Consider the following 19,861-nt stretch of genomic DNA (forward strand, 5'->3'; position numbering starts at 1 on the left):
TGAGAGGTGTTTTCTCTTTTCTTTGTTAGCTAAGCTGTTTGCATTTGAGGGTCTCTGCTGGGTCACCCAGAACGAAACATGGGAAAATGTCTTGTTATAAGTAAACTTATCTGCTAAAGGAACCACAAACTTTCTCATCAATATTAAGGAATTATTTACTTAAAATAAACCCCTAAATATTGCTGAACAGTTACTTAAAAGCTAGTTTTGTCTTATTTATCTCAATATGATTTTCAATAAGAAAGTTCTGCAGGAGGTCGACTCGACAGAACAGCAAAACATTTTGTTCCCAAAGCAGAAATCTGTTGTCTGCAAATGCTTTTTTTCCCAGTCAGACACAGAAATCAACACAATGAACCGCAGTCTAACAAAAGCTGCTGGATTGTTAGCAAAACTTTAGAACCCAAAAAAGTGAAGGTTACATTCAATAAAATTTCCATTTGCTCTCATTCTGATCTTTGTTCCTGTTATTTCCAAATGAAGGTAAAGTAGACGACAGAAAGCTTTTCAAAACTGAAGAACTGTTTCATGGTAAATGTAACACGGCCTTTTAAAGCTCTAATTAGCCATTAACATTTTCCCCCTGGTTGTAAATTTCTCTGTTTTTAACAAAGTGCCTTTAACATTATAAAGAGTCAAGAGTTTAATTTAGTCATTCTGGTCTGCTTTCCGCCCTTCCTCTCGTCCATTATCAGGAGACGGATAAGCAGTTTAATAAGTGTGACTGTCTCTGTGTCTGATTTAATGAGATATAGACAAATATCCAAAAGGCAAAATTAAAACAAATGAAGTGTGAAGTGTGCATGTTGTGAGTGAGGACAGAGGCTCTCTGGCTTCCAGGGTCACAGTAATGATGAGTTATTTTTAGACATATTGACTTTGTTTGACTCAAAAGTTTTGCTTAAATTGTGTCAACTGTTTTGAAGTTAGAAGTTTACTTTATGGTATTGTGCTGCTTTGACAGCATTTTTCTTGAATAGTTTATGGATATTGTGTTAATGCCATTGTAAGTTATTTGTAATCGCAATAAGTGCGAAGGCTTTTATTTTGAAGAATTACTGTGTTGTCTGCCACGGACTTCCTGTTTGGTAATTTCCGGGTTTCTCCGTGAGCTGCAGCAAGCATGGCTGAATGTGTTGTGTCTTCAGCATTTAATCCTGTGCCATCCGCGAGAAATTAAGGCGAAGCAATGCTGTAAGTGTTATTTTCTGATAACATACATGTTGTGTAAGATGTATCAGATATTATATTACGAAGATGTTAATGTTTAGTTATGGCGGCGGATATTCTTGTTTAACCATGCATAGTGGATTGCATATAACTGCAGAGTTTATGTATGTACTGTAAGTTTCTTCGGACACATAACTAAGTTTGTATTGTTTGTTCTGTTTACAGTTTTCACCCAGCTTATGATACGTGGAAGTCGACAGTAAATGTTCAATCTTGCTACACGTCTCCCTCTCATCAATTTGCTGTGGTTTACCTTGGTGTTTAGTCGGAGTTGTTACACTTTTGATGAGAACACTACAGGTATATTTGGTGAAAATGCCTTAATGCACTGGAAATAATACAAAACTAACTTAAAAGTAACTTTCTACTATGTGTAGGAGTTTTTTTAAGTCAATAATTCCTTAATATTGATGAGAATTTAGTTTCACTGGCCGATAATTTCACTTATGTGGAAATAATTTCATATTGTTTGAAATAATAATAGTACTTTTTCATCAATGTTAAGGAATTATTTACTTAAAATAAGCTCAAATTCCTGCTGAAAAGTTACTTTTAAAAAGAAAAATGTAGCTAACAACCCAAGCCGAGTTAAAGTGGCTGGGCTTTGCTGGGGTTGCTAGGCAACGGCACAGCGCCAATTGAGTGTGTCTTAAAAATTGTGAGGTTTTAAATTGGCTCATTTTCAAGGCACCAAAAGACATGAACTTGTTGGCAAAAAACAGCTGGGTAGGTTTTTTAAGTGCATTGTTTGTTTTTAGAAGCAACAGAAACACAAATGGAAGAACAAAACGAGCAAAATGTACATTTTGAGTCACAGGTCTCCTTTAATAAATTTAAGTGGACTTAGCGAAAGACTCCATTTTTTCACTGGACTACCTGAAAGCTGCCACTTTCCCTCCTAAAGCTTTAAAACGCCCACAGTGACATTTAGCAGAAGGTTAATTACAGGCCAGCTCATTCTTCAGGGTTAAAAACGAGGCCTTTCAACAGCACAACACCGTAAGACTAATCAGGAACCCTGCAGCCTAATGAGCTGATCCCAAACAGCAGAGGTCCCTGAACGCATCGTCAGCCCGTCCTGAGGTGTGTCAGGTTAACGCCACAGCGGCCAGCGTGTGGGCGGGCGGCGTGTAGGAAGCTTCTGAAGGCATCATCACAACATCTACGTCTTGGTTTTTAAAGAAATAAGAAGCTAAAAACTCTCCCAGCTCACCTAAAAAATCTATTCACCACTCAAGTATACCAGTTATGAATATTTCAAGGTAAACAATCAAAGAAAAAATTCTATTTTCTAACCTATTTAAAGGTAAAATGCTATTTCCTCTGAGTTGCTAAAAGTAAAATGTTTTAATTTAGTTGAATTCTTGTTCAACATTTAACAGAAAATAAAACATTTCTTCACTTCTTTCCATTTGATTTCTGTCAAACATTTGTGAAAATGTTAATCTGTTATGGTCTCAGATGAAACTGTACTCATGTGGAAATAGAGCTCCATCTGGTGGATGAGATCAGAACTGCACCGCTCCGTTTCTGTAAATAAACCAACTTTTACAAGTAAATGTAGTTTATTTTTTAAACATGAAGCATATTGAGGTTGTGTTAATTAATTTGAGACACGTTTTAAAAAATATACAAGAAAGATTGAGCTGTTTTCATTCTTCCACCACACTTTTTTAAGTTTACACTTTGTGTTGTTGACATTGGCAGGATTTTAAATATTGCTCTAGTTCCATTGGCAGATAAATTTATTTCTAACAAGATCATTTTCATGTGTTATAAGTAAAACAATCTGCCAATGCAACTAGTAATTTATTTGTCAATATTAATACATGATTGACTTAAATTAAGATCCTTTATCTTGTTGAAAGATTATCTAAAAGTTAGTTTTGTCTTATTTCAAGTGTACTGAGATATTTGCAGTAGAAACTATCAAAAAGTGCTTGGTGAGATTTTGTGTTTTTGCAGTGTGGGACAGAAAAGCTAAAAAAAATTAATAAAAAGAATAAATCTGGTACTGTATGCCCTGACTCAGTGTCTTTCCTGGAAATATTTCATACTGGAGCAGCTGAAATGTGAAAAAGCAGAGTTTTTCCACCAACTTATTGATGATGAGTTCACTGGCTTGTTTTCGGTAACAGAATGGCAGCTTCCTGTCTGTTTCCACTTCAGAGTCCTTCTGCAGCATCACTTATTCAGGTGGCATTGAGTGGAGTGGGCTGCTTCCGCACTTATTGCTTTTCCTCCAACAAGATGGCACCCAGGAGGAACTACTTTAGCATCTGCTGCTTTATTATTCCTAAACAGCCTAAAAAGAGTAGAGCTGTGCTGTTTCTACTGAATCTACAGCAGGCGGATGAATCAAAACGTCCATCTGCGACATCAGAAACTCACCACAGTGAATCTGAGATCAGCGCCACGTTTTTACGTCTTCTTCTGCTCTCACTCCGTAAAGCGCCTCATGCAGGATTCATGCCTGCTGTAGACATGAAAAGGAAATCACCTTCTCTTGTCCTGCATCTCGTCAACAACGAACACGTCTATTTTTCATGCTGTCTACATGCGTGCACATCAATCTTAAGCAGGAAAAGCACTTATGGAAATTACAAGACTGCAGGAGATTTCCACAACAGACCGAAAGTGACAGAAACATGTTTTTCTCAGTTCATCGTAACTTGGGTAAATAAAAAGAGCTGTTTTCAAGTACAAAGACAGGAAAGGTATTTAAATTACTTTCTTAAATTATGAATTAACTACAACTTGCTACGTTTTTTGGAAAAGCAGCAACACCCAGATGTTATTCAGTCAAGAAAATTATTTAAATAGAACCTGAAAAACCGCCGCATCATGCCCCAAACAACAGGTGAGAAACCGATCACTGCACTGCAAAAACACAAAATCTTGCCAAGTATTTTCGTCAAGTTTACAGTGCAAATCAATCAAATTTTATTTGTATAGCACATTTCAGCAGGAAGGCATTTCAAAGTGCTTTACATCATATCAAACGCAGAAAAAACAATGCAACATAGAATCAACTCAGATATCTCAGTACAGTTGAAATATGACAACATTTTATTTACAAGTAACTTTTCAGCAAGATCAAGAGCTTATTTTACATCAATAATTCCTAAATATTGGTGAAAAAGTTCTAGTTTCACTGGCAGATTATGAAACTTTTGACAAGACATATTTCCCATATTTTAAATTAAATAATCTGCCAGAGAAACTTGTTCTTTTTCATCAATATTAAGGAATTATTGATTTAAAACAAGCTCTTTATCTTGCTGAAAAGTTACTTGTAAATACATTTTGTCTTATTTCAAGTAAATTAAGATATTCATACTGGAAACTAGACAACAATTTTTTTGAACTGTGGCGTCTATCAGTTTAAGAAATTCCCAACAATGGAAAAATGTATTCCCAGTTGTCACCAGCAGCAGTGAGAAGGATATAAATAAGCATGAAATAATATATTTAGCATTGCTTTTTCTATTTATTGTTGTCTGGTATTAAGATTAGTTTGATTTCCTGGAATAAAAAGCAAAAATAGAAGAAACCTGTTTTTAACAGCGCTACCTGTCTGCTGCCACTAGAGGGCAGAAGAGAATCTGTTTTTCTCTGCAGACATGGTTGGTTAGCAGAAAGATTTCCAATAAGTTTGGGCTAATAAAGTGCGAAACAGCCGTTCCATCAAGAAAAATGAGAATCTGCTGAAGTCGCAACCTGCTAATATCAACACAAATTAAAAAGAAAAATGTGTTTAGTGCAATTTATTAGCAAGAAATTATAAAGCTTCTGCACACACACACACACACACACACACACACACACACACACACACACACACACACACACGCCCACTTTCTCACTATTCTCCTTACTTCAGTAGGAAACTGCGAGAAAGCAGAAAGTGTTCACACAACTTTTGATGGAAATCTTTTCTGTTCCCGTGGACAAACTCCACCCACACTGAGTGACACTCAGCAGAAATGGAGGAAAACATAAATACTTTCTGTATGACTCATTTATATTGATTTTAATCAGCGGGTCAATTTGAATTGACCCGCTGATTAAAGTAAGTATCAAATTCAATTATAAAATTATATTACTTGTGGTTCGAGGGTACGAGGTCTAGGAGAGTTTACTGAAAGGTTCCTAGTCTTAGTCTCTTAAGGGGTCCAGGTGGTCCGGTGCTTGACGGCTGGTGTCCAGGAGGGAAACAGAGGATTGCGTCGGAGGGCGGACAGGTAGGCTCGGGCTAACTTGTAGTCAGACGGAGGAGGTCAGTCTGGGAACTCGGGCAACCAGTGGGTAAGACCCACGGCGTCACGAGGGGAATCTCGACCAGAGAAACAGACAGGATCTGTAAAGGCTTCTCCGGGCTTCACCAGGAAAAAACCTGAAGGCAAAAACAACAGGGAAAGTTACTAAAGGCTTCAGAACAATGAGGAAAGATCAGAGGCAAGCTCTAGGTGAAGTTTGACACGAGAAACTAATAAACAGTACACACACTGTACCTCTGAGCCTCCTAGAGTCTAGGAGGCTCAGAGGTACCGTTACTGGCTAACACTCGGGCGCTGAAGGACTGGCAGAAGCCTCCTTTAGTACACGCCGCTGATGAGTTGATCAGGTTCAGGTGTGCTTGATGACTGTCTACACACACACTCCAGTCAGGTGAGTAGGGCGCCATCTGTCGTAAAAGGTGAGTGTATGCACAGACAAACCCACAAAGCAAGACAAAAAGGAAAAAAATGTATTTTTATTTGGAAAATATATAAATATGTGGTCTGAATTGTAAAAAGAACAAAGAATAAACATCAGAATGTCAAAATAAGAAAACTAACTTACAAGTAAGTTTTCAGCAAGAAACAGGAGCTTGCTTTAAGTTAATAATTCCTTAATATTGACAAAAAGTATCAGATTATTTCACTTATTACATGGAAAATATCTTGTTATAAGTGGAATAATCTGCCAGAGGAGCAAGTCTATATATTTTATTAGTATTAATAAATTATCTACTTGTTGAAAAGTTACTTGTAAGTTAGTTTTGTCTTAATTCAAGTGTACTGAAATATTTGCACTAGAAGCTAGACCAAAAATACTTGGTAATATTTTGTGTTTTTGCTTTCATTACATGAGTAAAGTACGCAATACTCTGTGCAATGAATAACATATTCTATTTTTTGTATGCATACAACAGAGGCCTGCTGTAGAATGTCCTATTTTTTTATGACCAGTTTTCTTCCTAGAACTTTTATTCTGGAAATAAAATTCCTGATTTTGCACGTTGCAAAGCGATTAAACGATGATTTGTCAAGGTAAGCAGCTTCAAAAGCTCTCTGTCACAAGGTCTCTGTGAACACATCCTCTGGTCATGTTTGGGATAATGATAATACAGTTTCAATGAAGGAGGCGTCTCTTACCAACATCCCCTGCAGCCTTCTGCAGTTTTTTCACAAGAGTCCTGTGACTTCTCAAGAAGCAACATCAATGCAGTGCTTACGTGATAAATTCCCTCACCTCTCAAAAAAAAAAAGATGAAAGACAACTGTGAGTTATTCACTTGAGTTTCAGAATATGATGGGTGAAGTTTGAAATCACAGCAACACAAAAAAATTCTCTTTTTACATCAGTAGTATTGCTACAGTTTCAGGTGAGCAGAACTGGTCCGGGGAATGCAAACACACAGCAGAGGTAGATCTGCAGCCGAACCTGCTGCACAACAACATCAGGCTGAGAAGATTTCTGGATGGATTAGTGATGTATGCATGTATTTCAGTGGATACTAAGAGAAAAAGATACAAAAATGGCTTTATTTTAATCAGAAATAATAAAAAAAGAAGAGTTCTGACTAGTTTATAGGAAATAATTATTAGATTTTTGTTGAGGTTCTGACTAAAGGAAACATTTTTGTTTATGGATTTTAACTGATTCAAAACAGAAAATATTACTTATTGTTCTTGTGCAGTTTCTAGTGCAAATATTTTAATATTACAAGTAACTTTTTAGCAACGTTGAAGAGCTTATTTTAGCTCAATAAATCCTTAATATTAATGAAAAAGTATTGATTACACTGGCAGATTATTTCACTGATAATAAGGGAAAAATGTCAGGTTATAAGTGAAATTAAAGCTGCAAGCAGCCTGGAGCGGCTCTCGCAGCTCAGCGCCGCTTCGGCCTATTGGCCACCGCGGGGTTCCAGCCACCGCAGAAGCTCTTGCACGGTTTCCAGAGCCGCAACCCGCTCGCCACCGCAGAAGCTCTGCCGCAGTTTCCAGCACCAGCCAGGCGCCTTCGAAGCTGTTGCGCCTTTTCCCCGCCCGTCCACCGGGCGATACGCATTAATGCGTTCGGCAGCATTCCCTGACGACTGTCAAAAATTCTGGTGCAGATCGGTCGATGCATTAAAATTGACCAATGGCTAGTTAAATCAGTAGCCAACTAAATTTATATTTTTATAAATATAATAGTTTATAAGTTATATTTTATTAGAATCCCCGGGGAGAGAGAAAAATTCACGGAAAGTGGAGGGAATAGCAATATGTGGAAGAAAATAAAAGGAATGAAAGTGCTGAGACGAATGCTGAATAATTGGGAATGAATGCGTATGTGTCTGCTGTGTAAGTATTCAACGGCATGCTCTGTATATAATGTAAATTTTAAAATGTGCATGTATTGGCTTATTAAATGACTGATTGCTTTCAAAGTGCACTGTAAAAAAACTGTAAAAAAACGGTAAAATGTACAGTAGAAATTTGAAGGAATTTTCCGTTTTTACATTTTACAGGTATTTTTCCCGTATTTTCAATTTGGCGCATTGCATCATGGGAACAAGAACCTGCACGAAGCGCAAAATCTTGTTCTGTAGCCATTCAAAGCTCTCTCTCCGACACTGAATGTGTATCCTGGACCCAGGTTGGACTTAGAAGTTGGAGTAATCGGTTTTTGGCACCTCTGGGGTAATGTAAAGTAAATCAATAAACATTTTTTAAATTAAAAAAACAAAACATAGTATTAGTATAGATAATATTTCAGACTGGCGAACCGCTATCTTCTTGTAAATACGGTATAATTTTGCATTCGTTTTACTAAAAATGTTTTTACTCATATTTTTTAAATACCGTTTTTGGTTCTGAAATGTAAAAGTAAGACGAGGTTATTTATAACGGTGACCGCTTTTCTCTTTTTTTTCCCACACTCCAAGTACGGCGCCCATTTTTGCATTTATCTCTTGAGGAACTTGCTAGCTTGATTTTTTCGACCATCTTAATAAGAATGTGTCTCACATAGCCCCCCAAATTATTGATATATATGACAGTCGTCGTCTGCTGTGAGTTTTCTTGATTTAGCCTTTGGTGTTATGCGTTTTTTTCTTTTCAATATCCAAACTGTTGATAAATGGCGCGTGAAAGTTAGCAGTTCATGGCGTCATACTGCTTGTGCTTATTCTTAAATGTCAGGCTGTAGTTATTTTAATTGTTAAGCACAATTTGATAACCTGGGTGTGAGACGCAGGTGGGTTTTTTTTTTCTTACTTTGACAGGATAGTTTTTACGTCCAGACTCCAGCTTTGTTCTCTTCCGGTTCGTTTTTTGTTTGATTATCTTTTTCAGCCAGTGATAAATTTGTTTTGAAGTCAGTCAGGATATGGACAATTAATTTACATATTTCTGAAAGAAAAAAAGGGAATGAGCATTAGGAGGCCCAAAAACTGATATACATAAAGCATTTTGGTTTGCATTTAATTAGAAATTTTGACTGACTGGCAGAGGAATTGTCAAAGAAAGAAAAGACAATAAAGGACTTCCTTGGGTCCAGAGGGGTGGATATTCCAGGAAGTGATGCTGTCCAGGTGATTAGTGTAATCGCAAAATTCTTCAAGGAGAAACCAGCCCAACTATTTTGTCAAAATGAGGTAAATTTACACTGTAAACATTTCTTTTTGTCCAAAAATATTAACAATTATTTTTTGTAAACATTAGCTGTTTAGTTCCGTCCATTATTAGAAGATTTACATGCTTTGGTGTTTACATTTCTCTATTTTGTGTATATTTAGGCCCGAGCAGCAAAGCGCTGCGAAGGCCTATTGTATCTGTACTGTTTATTATATTTAGGCCCGAGCAGCAAAGCGCTGCGAAGGCCTATTGTATCTGTACTGTTTATTAGGCCCGAGCAGCAAAGCGCTGCGAAGGCCTATTGTATCTGTGCTGTTTATTATTATTATTCTTATTATTCTTCCACCCAAATGAATTGCCTTTTTGGGGGCTTTATCATATTCAAAAACTCACCAAACTTGGCGGTCGCATAAAACGAGTTTTAAATTTAAGTACTGTAAGGTCGTCGCAAAAATCGCAAAAAAAATTGCTCAACGGCAGCAACTAGCAATTTTCAAAAGACCCATTGCTATTCACTTACTTCATCGTAGAGACTTGAAATTCGGTACAGTTGTAGAGCTCACTAAGACGCTCAGAATTTACAAGTAATGTCATAGTGCAACTATCACAGGAAGTCGGCCATGTTGGATTGAAGGTCCATTTCGGACCCTGATTTGGCCGTTTACAGCCTTCGTATTTGATCGAACTCCTCCTAGGGATTTCGATTGATCGGCTTCAAACTCGGTCAGTCTGATCATAAGGCATGTCTGATTTAAAGTTATCAAATTGGTGAGTTTTGGAGCATGTTGAAGGGGGGTTACCAGGGGTCAAAGTTCACCTACACGCCATGAAACAAAAACCTCTTATATTTCCTATACAAAAACACATAGAGGGACCAAACTTTCAGTGATTGATCGGCATCGGGTGTCCTATAATACCCTGCAGTGAAATTTTTTTTTTACGTAGGCCACGCCCCCTGAGAGCAGGAAGTGTAATGTTTTACTGTGAACGGTCGCTATCTTAGCCCTTTGACCTAATCAACATGAAACTGTGTCCAGAGACAGAAGACATGTTGGTGTGTTGTGGATTCCAACCCCGACCGGCTGCGATGAAGCAGGTGGGCGTGGCGGCGTTGCGAACGCCATCGAATTTCGTTTGGCTCTGAATTCCACAGTTTCGGGGTGAGCTGCTCCAAACTCACTAGGATGGATCCTTATCCATCCCCGAACAGGAATCCATAGCGATATTTGGTGGGCGTGGCCTAATTTTTCTATAGCGACCCCTAGAGTATTTTAAATGAACAGCCCCAAGCCATGCTTAAACCTAGAATTACGAAACTTGGTACACATGTGTATCTTGTCGGGACGTACAAAAAAGTCTCTTAGAGCCATGCTCTAAACCCAACAGGAAGTCGGCCATTTTGTATTGAAGGTCCATTCTGGACCTCGAGTTTGACGTTTACAGCCTTTGCATTTGATCGAACTCCTCCTAGGGATTTCGATTGATCGGCTTCAAACTCGGTCAGTCTGATCATAAGGCATGTCTGATTTAAAGTTATCAAATTGGTGACTGTATGAGCTTGCTGAAGGGGGGTTACCAGGGGTCAAAGTTCACCTACTCGCCATGAAACACGAAACTCTTATATTTCCTATACAAAAACACATAGAGGGACCAAACTTTCTGGGATTGATCGTTATGGGGTTACCTAAAATACCCTGTGGTGAAATTATTTTTTTACGTAGGCCACGCCCCCTGAGAACAGGAAGTGTCATGTTTTACTGTGAACGGTCGCTATCTTAGCCCTTTGACCTAATCAACATGAAACTGTGTCCAGAGACAGAAGACATGTTGGTGTGCTGTGGATTCCAACCTCGACCGGCTGCAATGAAGCAGGTGGGCGTGGCGGCGTTGCGAACGCCATCGAATTTCGTTTGGCTCTGAATTCCACAGTTTCGGGGTGAGCTGCTCCAAACTCACTTGGATGGATCCTTATACACCCGCCAACAGGAATCCATAGCGAAATTTGGTGGGCGTGGCCTAATTTCTCTACATCTCCCCCTAGAATATTTTAAAAAATCAGCCCCAAGCCATGCTTTATCCTAGAATTACGAAACTTGGTACACATGTGTATCTTGTCAGGTCGTACAAAAAAGTCTCTTGGAGCCATGCTCTAAACCCAACAGGAAGTCGGCCATTTTAGATTGAAGTTCATTTGACCTCGATTTTGACGTTTACAGCCTTCGTATTTGATCGAACTCCTCCTAGGGATTTCGATTGATCGGCTTCAAACTCGGTCAGTCTGATCATAAGGCATGTCCAATTCAAAGTTATCAAAACGGTGACATTTGAACAGGTGGAAGGGGAGTTAGCAAGGCTCAAAGTTCCCCTGTGATCGACTGTGTAATACAAAGGGGATCCTTTGTCAAGTGTAGGGCAATGCTGCCCTCTGGTGTCGAATTACTGAAATAATGAAACTATTTCAGTAATTTCAGTAATTCGACACCAGAGGGCAGCATTGCCCTACGGAATGACAGTTCAATGTTGAATTGAAAAGGAAAAAATTAAATAATTTGTAATTCTAACACAAAAACTGACAGAGACACCAAAGTTTGAGTTATTGATCATTATCTTGTGTCCAATAATATCCGATGGTCAAATGATGACATCACGTAGGCCACGCCCTCTGACAACAGGAAGTCTTGTATTTTACTGTGAACGGTCGATAGCTTCTGCATCAAACTTGGCCTGAGTGATCCTGGAGGCTTGCCCGTCAATCCTACGTCATCACATTATGACGTCATCTAAGCCCCGCCCCCTCGGAACCGGAAGTGCCGTTTTTTTCCTTGGAAAGCTCTGTTTATGGCTCTCTTGACCTAATCAAGTTGATTCTGTGTTGGATGACAGATAGGAAGTTGATCTCGCTTGCTTTAAAGTGCCAAGAATTTTCAATGGCGGCAACGCCGTTCGTATACGTTTGCCTCTACATTCCACATATTTTGACCGAGCTGCATCAAACTTGGCCTGAGTGATCCTGGAGGCTTGCCCGTCAATCCTACGTCATCACATTATGACGTCATCTAAGCCCCGCCCCCTCGGAACCGGAAGTGCCGTTTTTTTCCTTGGAAAGCTCTGTTTATGGCTCTCTTGACCTAATCAAGGTGATTCGAATGATAAACTCTGTCAATGCTCGCTGCTGGCTGAACCGTGTGGGCGTGGCCAAATGGCGAATATCAGTCCCTCGCCATATGCATACGTTTGGCTCTTATTCACGCATGGATCATCCGATTGGCGCCAAACTGGATATGTATGACCTTTGTTCACCTCTAAAGAGCCCGACGGGTTTGCGATGTAATTTGGCTCCACTGCGCCCCCTAAGTTAATACATGGGTTGTGTCTCCTCGACGCATCGACCGATCTGCGCCAGATTTTTCGACAGTCGTCGGGCAGCGCCGCCGAACGCATTCACGCGTGTCGCCTGGTGGACGGGCGGGGAAAATGCGCGACAGCTTCTGCGGCGGCTGGCGGGCGGCGGTGCTGGAAACTGCGGCGGAGCTTCCGCGGTGGGGAGCGGGCTGCGGCTCTGGAAAACGCGCGAGAGCTTCTGCGGTGGCCGGAACCCCCGCGGTGGCCAATAGGCCGGAGCGGCGCTTGCTGCGAGGGCCGCCCGAGGCTGCTTGCAGCTTTAATTATTATTATTCTTCCCACCTCTTCGTGTGCCTTTTTGGGGGCTTTATCATATTCAAAAACTCACCAAACTTGGCGGAAGCGACTAGGCGGTTTAAAAATTTTGAATTTTAAGGTTGCCGCAAAAATCGCAAAAAAAATTGCTCAACGGCGGCAACTAGCAATTTTCAACAGACCCATTGCTATTCACTTACTTCATCGTAGAGACTTGAAATTCGGTACAGTTGTAGAGCTCACTAAGACGCTCAGAATTTACAAGTAATGTCATAGTGCAAGTATCACAGGAAGTCGGCCATTTTGTATTGAAGGTCCATTTTTTACCTCGAGTTTGACGTTTACAGCCTTCGCATTTGATCGAACTCCTCCTAGGGATTTCGATTGATCGGCTTCAAACTCGGTCAGTCTGATCATAAGGCATGTCTGATTTAAAGTTATCAAATTGGTGAGTTTTGGAGCATGTTGAAGGGGGGTTACCAGGGGTCAAAGTTCACCTACACGCCATGAAATAAAAACCTCTTATATTTCATATACAAAAACACATAGAGGGACCAAACTTTCAGTGATTGATCGACATCGAGTGTCCTAAAATACCCTGCAGTGAAAAATTTTTTTTATGTAGGCCACGCCCCCTGAGAGCAGGAAGTATAATGTTTTACTGTGAACGGTCGCTATCTTAGCCCTTTGACCTAATCAACATGAAACTGTGTCCAGAGACAGAAGACATGTTGGTGTGTTGTGGATTCCAACCCCGACCGGCTGCGATGAAGCAGGTGGGCGTGGCGGCGTTGCGAACGCCATCGAATTTCGTTTGGCTCTGAATTCCACAGTTTCGGGGTGAGCTGCTCCAAACTCACTAGGATGGATCCTTATCCATCCCCGAACAGGAATCCATAGCGATATTTGGTGGGCGTGGCCTAATTTTTCTATAGCGACCCCTAGAGTATTTTAAATGAACAGCCCAAAGCCATGCTTAACCCTAGAATTACGAAACTTGGTACATATGTGTATGTTTTCAGGACGTACAAAAAAGTCTCTTGGAGCCATGCTCTAAACCCAACAGGAAGTCGGCCATTTTGTATTGAAGGTCCATTCTGGACCTCGAGTTTGACGTTTACAGCCTTCGTATTTGATCGAACTCCTCCTAGGGATTTCGATTGATCGGCTTCAAACTCGGTCAGTCTGATCATAAGGCATGTCTGATTTAAAGTTATCAAATTGGTGACTGTATGAGCTTGCTGAAGGGGGGTTAGCAGGGGTCAAAGTTCACCTACTCGCCATGAAACACGAAACTCTTATATTTCCTATACAAAAACACAGAGAGGGACCAAACTTTCATTGATTGATCGTCATCGGGTGTCCTAAAATACCCTGTGGTGAAATTATTTTTTTAAGTAGGCCACGCCCCCTGAGAACAGGAAGTGTCATGTTTTACTGTGAACGGTCGCTATCTTAGCCCTTTGACCTAATCAACATGAAACTGTGTCCAGAGACAGAAGACATGTTGGTGTGTTGAGTTATTCCAACCCCGACCGGCTGCGATGAAGCAGGTGGGCGTGGCGGCGTTGCGAACGCCGTCGAATTTCGTTTGGCTCTGAATTCCACAATTTCGGGCCCAGCTGCTTCAAACTCACTAGGATGGATCCTTGTACACCCACCGACAGGAATTCATAACAAAATTTGGTGGGCGTGGCCTAATTTCTCTATAGCGACCCCTAGAGTATTTTAAATGAACAGCCCCATGCCATGCTTTATCCTAGAATTACGAAACTTGGTACACATGTGTATCTTGTCGGGACGTACAAAAAAGTCTCTTAGAGCCATGCTCTAAACCCAACAGGAAGTCGGCCATTTTAGATTGAATTTCATTTGACCTCGATTTTGACTTTTACAGCCTTCGTATTTGATCGAACTCCTCCTAGGGATTTCAATTGATCGACTTCAAACTCGGTCAGTCTGATCATAAGGCATGTCTGATTCAAAGTTATCAATATGGTGACATTTGAACATGTGGAAGGGGGGTTAGCAAGGCTCAAAGTTCCCCTGTGATCGACTGTGTAATACAAAGGGCTTTGTCATGTGTAGGGCAATGCTGCCCTCTGGTGTCGAATAACTGAAATTACTGAAATAGTTTCATTATTTCAGTAATTCGACACCAGAGGGCAGCATTGCCCTACGGAAAGACAGAGTTCAATTTTGTAATGTAGGAAAAAATTAAAAATTTGTAATTCTACTGTGAACGGTCGATAGCTTCTGCACCAAACTTTGCACGAGTGACCCTGGCGGGATCCCTGACGACCCTATGTCATCATATTATGACGTCATCTAAGCCCCGCCCCCTCGGAACCGGAAGTGCCGTTTTTTTCCTTGGAAAGCTCCGTTTATGGCTCTCTTGACCTAATCAAGATGATTCGGTTGATGAGGTCTGTCATTGCTCGCTTCTGGCTGAACCATGTGGGCGTGGCCAAACGGCGAATATCAGTCCCTCGCCATATACATACGTTTGGCTCTTATTCAGGCATAGATCATCCGATTGGCACCAAACTGGATCTGTATGACCTTTGTTCACCTCTAAAGAGCCCAACGGGTTTGAAATGTAATTTGGCTCCACTGCGCCCCCTAAGTTAATACATGGGTTGTATCTCCTCGACGCATCGACCGATCTGCGCCAGATTTTTTGACAGTCGTCGGGGAGCGCCGCCGAACGCATTCACGCGTGTCGTCTGGTGGACGGGCGGGGAAAATGCGCGACAGCTTCTGCGGTGGCTGGCGGGCGGCGGTGCTGAAAACTGCGGCGGAGCTTCTGCGGTGGGGAGTTGGCTGCGGCTCTGGAAATCGTGCGAGACCTTCTGCGGTGGCCGGAACCCCCGCGGTGGCCAATAGGCCGGAGCGGCGCTTGCTGCGAGGGCCGCCCGAGGCTGCTTGCAGCTTTAATATTATTATTATTATTCTTACCCCCTCTTCGTGCGCCTTTTTGGGGGCTTTATCATATTCAAAAACTCACCAAACTTGGCGGAAGCGACTAGGCGGTTTAAAAATTTTGAATTTTAAGGTCGCCGCAAAAATCGCAAAAAAAATTGCTCAACGGCGGCAACTAGCAATTTTCAAAAGACCCATTGCTATTCACTTACTTCATCGTAGAGACTTGAAATTCGGTACAGTTGTAGAGCTCACTAAGACGCTCAGAATTTACAAGTAATGTCATAGTGCAAGTATCGCAGGAAGTCGGCCATGTTGGATTGAAGGTCCATTTCGGACCCTGATTTGGCCGTTTACAGCCTTCGTATTTGATCGAACTCCTCCTAGGGATTTCGATTGATCGGCTTCAAACTCGGTCAGTCTGATCATAAGGCATGTCTGATTTAAAGTTATCAAATTGGTGAGTTTTGGAGCATGTTGAAGGGGGGTTAGCAGGGGTCAAAGTTCACCTACACGCCATGAAACAAAAACCTCTTATATTTCCTATACAAAAACACATAGAGGGACCAAACTTTCAGTGATTGATCGTCATCGGGTGTCCTAAAATACCCTGCAGTGAAATTTTTTTTTTATGTAGGCCACGCCCCCTGAGAGCAGGAAGTGTAATGTTTTACTGTGAACGGTCGCTATCTTAGCCCTTTGACCTAATCAACATGAAACTGTGTCCAGAGACAGAAGACATGTTGGTGTGTTGTGGATTCCAACCCCGACCGGCTGCGATGAAGCAGGTGGGCGTGGCGGCGTTGCGAACGCCATCGAATTTCGTTTGGCTCTAAATTCCACAGTTTCGGGGTGAGCTGCTCCAAACTCACTAGGATGGATCCTTATCCACCCGCCAACAGGAATCCATAGCGAAATTTGGTGGGCGTGGCCTAATTTCTCTATACGGTCCCCTAGAATATTTTAAAAAATCAGCCCCAAGCGATGCTTTAACTTAGAATTACGAAACTTGGTACACATGTGTATCTTGTCAGGACGTACAAAAAAGTCTCTTGGAGCCATGCTCTAAACCCAACAGGAAGTCGGCCATTTTAGATTGAAGTTCATTTGACCTCGATTTTGACGTTTACAGCCTTCGTATTTGATCGAACTCCTCCTAGGGATTTCGATTGATCGGCTTCAAACTCGGTCAGTCTGATCATAAGGCATGTCTGATTTAAAGTTATCAAATTGGTGAGTTTTGGAGCATGTTGAAGGGGGGTTAGCAAGGCTCAAAGTTCCCCTGTGATCGACTGTGTAATACAAAGGGCTTTGTCATGTGTAGGGCAATGCTGCCCTCTGGTGTCGAATTACTGACATTACTGAAATAGTTTCATTATTTCAGTAATTCGACACCAGAGGGCAGCATTGCCCTACGGAATGAAAGAGTTCAATTTTGTTATGTAGGAAAAAATTAAAAATTTGTAATTCTACTGTGAACGGTCGATAGCTTCTGCACCAAACTTTGCACGAGTGACCCTGGCGGGATCCCTGACGACCCTATGTCATCATATTATGACGTCATCTAAGCCCCGCCCCCTCAGAACCGGAAGTGCCGTTTTTTTCCTTGGAAAGCTCTGTTTATGGCTCTCTTGACCTAATCAAGGTGATTCGAATGATAAACTCTGTCAATGCTCGCTGCTGGCTGAACCGTGTGGGCGTGGCCAAATGGCGAATATCAGTCCCTCGCCATATGCATACGTTTGGCTCTTATTCACGCATGGATCATCCGATTGGCGCCAAACTGGATATGTATGACCTTTGTTCACCTCTAAAGAGCCCGACGGGTTTGCGATGTAATTTGGCTCCACTGCGCCCCCTAAGTTAATACATGGGTTGTGTCTCCTCGACGCATCGACCGATCTGCGCCAGATTTTTCGACAGTCGTCGGGCAGCGCCGCCGAACGCATTCACGCGTGTCGCCTGGTGGACGGGCGGGGAAAATGCGCGACAGCTTCTGCGGCGGCTGGCGGGCGGCGGTGCTGGAAACTGCGGCGGAGCTTCCGCGGTGGGGAGCGGGCTGCGGCTCTGGAAAACGCGCGAGAGCTTCTGCGGTGGCCGGAACCCCCGCGGTGGCCAATAGGCCGGAGCGGCGCTTGCTGCGAGGGCCGCCCGAGGCTGCTTGCAGCTTTAATTTCTTTTCTCTCCTTAGCTGCTGCATCCAGAGAGTCCTGATCTTGACCTGCCAAGCACCCCATGCATCTTTATAATGGGTGTGCAATTATTATTATTTTGCTTTCCTCAGTCTGTTAAACTTTTGATTCAAAATTCTATATGTACTATGTACCTTCAAATAATGTTAAAGTTTGCTAATATACATTTTGATGCAATATCATACACATTGTTTTGATTTTGTTTTCTTTTTGATTGTTTTAAAGTCTGTTCGAAATAAATAAATAAAAATAAATAAAAAAAAAAAATAAAAAAAATTGTTGGAACTGAATACCAGTGGTCCCCAAAGTCGGTCCTGGAGGCCCGACATCCTGCATGTTTTATTCTCTCCCTGGTGGTAGAAACAACCTTTCAGCAAGTCAATGTTCCTCTTAGGCCTCTAATGAGCCATCATTTGATCCACGTGCGTTAAACCAGGGAGAACTAAAACATGCAGGATGCCGGCCCTTGAGGACCGACTTTGGACACCCATGGATTATACAGTATTTTGAATAAATGTAAGGACAGAGAAAAATATGTTGACAGGTACGTGAAAAAAAAGTCATATGAAAATTAATATAATAAAACATTTTCTATATAATTACTGCGCTTATTTAGAACATATTATGGACATGTTCTGGTCACCTGTGGTGGATCTTAAACTCTTGTATTAATGATTTGTTTCTTTAGGTGAACAGCTTTTTAAAGTTGCTGTTGACCAAATGATTGTGAATGACCACATCAAGTCACCCATCGCTGCCCTAAGCTACGCCTTCTCCATGTTTTATGTCTTGAACATAAAATATCCAAAAGACATGTCCCTGACACTGGAATTTATACAAAGGTTGGTATATTTTTGTTGATATTTTGAATTATTTGGTCTGAGCAATAATAATTGATTAATTCTGTGCTTTTGAAACACAGTTCAGAAGCATTGTCTTATTTTCATTGTTTAATTTTCAGTCAATCTTTTTTTCCCCTTTTTTTACAATTTTATCAGTTTCAAGTAACTTCAGTGATTGTTACGGGTTTGCCTTCATTAAAAGAAGTGTACCAACAATTTTGTTGTTTCAGTGATTGTTCATTCAAATTAGTCATAGTTGAGGATTGTCAAGGAGTTATTTGCAACTGTTCAGACAGTCCAGTTGCATGACTGCAACTGGACTGGTGATCAGCTGCAATAATGTAATTTGGACGCATCTGTCTGTATGTTAAACTCAAGTATCCATTCCCTTTTTTTTAGAGTCTTTCTGGGCTTAAACCCCAAACGAGGGTCAAAGGCTGAAATGAAGGGGAAGAAGCATCATGACATTCCACCCCGACTGCTCAAGTTTGTAAATGAACTGTATGACTTTGACAGTCCATGGAAAATTTGATTCTTGTAAAAGGTGATGCTTCATAATGTTCTCTGTTATGTTGACAGCAGTTCAGAAAATAGTAGTTGGATGTTGGTCCTTGTTTACACCTGTGATTTTAATCTTGTAATGCAAATTGCAAGATTAAAATTGTATTTTTTTAATGTTAGTGTTGGATTGTGTTAATTAAATTAAACTTAACACAATTATTAAATTGACTTCAAAGTCTGGACTCAAGAATGAACTTTACATTGACCTTAACAACTTTAAAAATATGTTTGACTGAATATATAATTGAGAATGCAATTTGTAATTATATTGTAATGATGTGTTGATATGGTATTGAAAAACCATGAACTGCAAAATAAAATTTGCAAATGGATTGTTTATGGTTTCATTGTTAACCCATCTGCATGAGCTATTTTAACACTAAATCTCATGGTCTAAATGTCCTTTTGAATAAGAAGTTGAGTTTTGCTTAAATTTATGTTTATTTAAAATGTAGTGCTTTATATTTATTACTTAGTCAATGTCTAACACAGACTTGAATGTCAAAAATACAAGTTTTTAAGTAACAGAAATGCTTGTGAATATACTACAGATTTACTGGAAAAA

General features: G+C 40.8%; 2 long non-coding RNA genes across 3 annotated transcripts; both read left to right on the top strand.

Annotated features, from left to right (window-relative positions):
- Window positions 1-1,102: 1,102 nt before the first annotated feature.
- Window positions 1,103-2,784, top strand: LOC111607897. The gene is made up of 2 exons (XR_002752458.1): window positions 1,103-1,194; window positions 1,396-2,784. It is a non-coding gene; the product is annotated as an uncharacterized LOC111607897 (long non-coding RNA).
- A 6,219-nt stretch (window positions 2,785-9,003) lies between these two features.
- On the top strand, window positions 9,004-19,271 carry LOC111607898. 2 transcript variants are annotated; one of them, XR_002752460.1, is made up of 4 exons: window positions 9,004-9,079; window positions 17,893-17,953; window positions 18,582-18,735; window positions 19,135-19,271. It is a non-coding gene; the product is annotated as an uncharacterized LOC111607898 (long non-coding RNA). The 2 variants fall into 2 exon arrangements; XR_002752459.1 differs by having other exon boundaries at window positions 9,060-9,142; window positions 19,135-19,269.
- Window positions 19,272-19,861: the final 590 nt, after the last annotated feature.

The sequence above is a fragment of the Xiphophorus maculatus genome, unplaced genomic scaffold (genome assembly GCF_002775205.1).
Source record: "Xiphophorus maculatus strain JP 163 A unplaced genomic scaffold, X_maculatus-5.0-male Unplaced_Scaffold_BN000170F, whole genome shotgun sequence".
NCBI lineage: Eukaryota > Metazoa > Chordata > Actinopteri > Cyprinodontiformes > Poeciliidae > Xiphophorus > Xiphophorus maculatus.